We start from the raw sequence: 1764 nt of genomic DNA on the forward strand, positions 1-1764 counted from the left end.
TTACTGCAAATATTAAAATTGATAAAAAATATCCCATTAAAATTGATCTATCAAAATACAAATATGAAATCCCAAAGAACGATTGAATTAGTACTCGCTTAACCCCTCATCTCTCAAGTCTCAAGTCCAAAAAGAAAATCTCATCTCTTCTCTTCTCTCTACAATAAAAACCCTTATCTCTTCTTTTATACCCGAAAACCCTTATCACGTTCTGCTATATATATATAACTGTGTACTATATCATACATTATTCGACATATCTTCAAATTAAATCCCAATTTCATTATGGAAATTTTTAAGCAAATTGAAGATATATTGATGGGTGAAAATACTGGCATATGCATCAAACCCTCAAGTAATAAAGTAGTTAGTGAGTAAACTATGATCCTATATTAGTTGTAAAAATCGTGTCATAAGTTAGAGATAGTTGCTTTTAAAATCTATTATATATTATTAATTTTACAACTAATTTAATGGGATCTTTTTTATTTTTTATTGTAATTAAAATCAATTTTTTTTTAAATTAAAGAGTTTTATCCTTCTCTCTATTAATTTTACAATCAAAATATGACACATATCAATTTTCCATTACAATTAAAATCAAATCTTTTCTTCTAAAATTAAAGAATTCTTTCTTCCTTCCTACTAATTTTATAACTAAAATATGTCACATGTCATTTCTTGATTGCGATTGAAATCAAATATTTTCTTTAAAAATTAAAGAGTTCTCCCCTCCTCCCTTTCCCTTTATCTATCCCTCTCATTTTTTTAACTACTTTATCTCTTTTATATTAAAAATAAAGTGATCATTTTCTTTTATAATAAAAAAAGTGATAATTATTTTTTTTACATTTCGGTAAGATTTTTAATTTTTTTAATTAAAAACATTGTTAAATAAAATGAAATATGAGATTATACAAATTTGATCACTTAATTTAATGAATGATTAGGACTAAACTTTAAAATAAAACTCCTCATGTGACTCAATTATTTTTCCCACTCCTTTTTCCGCATGCTCCTCCCACTACGCGCCAATCAAAGGCATCAACAACCGTGATTCTTGTATAATGGGTCAGGTTTTCTTTTCTTAATACAATGCTTTTCTTAAGATATAAATCGCGGGTAGGTGATTTATTTATCTGTTTAAATAAGTATAAAAATTTTAAATAGGTTAATAATTTATTAACTAATGATAAATTTTTAAATAAAGATTCGAACTATAATAATTTAGTCCTTAATTAGTCGAATTAAAAAATACTATAATAATAATAATAGCCTATTTCTTATGGCATAGTACTTCATTTAGCAGTCATTTAACATAAACTTTCGATAACGACAAGTTCGAAGCACAAGTTCTAATCAATCTAATTTCATGGACACTCAAATTAAACACTGATTTGGTACAAGAGAATCTCATGCTATCATGATAACACAAAAGTTGTGAACTTGCCACTTAACAAACCTTAGAATTCAAGAAGTTTACCAGAAACAAAAAAGTGTTTTTAAAAAAATAAATATCAGCTATCGGAAGAAGATCAATTAAAATTGTCTCTAAACTCAAGTCTTCAACCTCAGCAGGATGGCTACTTAAAGAAAATGCATGACTCCAATGCGTGTAATAATAATCGCTGTCATGCTGTTCATATTGGTGACGCTATCATGATATGTATATATATTTGGAAAGATTCGTAAATTTAATGCCCATTTTGGTTTCAAATGTAATGTTTATATTTTTGGTTCAAAATATAACGTCCAACACATTTG

This window comes from Arachis ipaensis, chromosome B04 (assembly GCF_000816755.2).
Source record: "Arachis ipaensis cultivar K30076 chromosome B04, Araip1.1, whole genome shotgun sequence".
NCBI classification, from domain to species: Eukaryota; Viridiplantae; Streptophyta; class Magnoliopsida; order Fabales; family Fabaceae; genus Arachis; species Arachis ipaensis.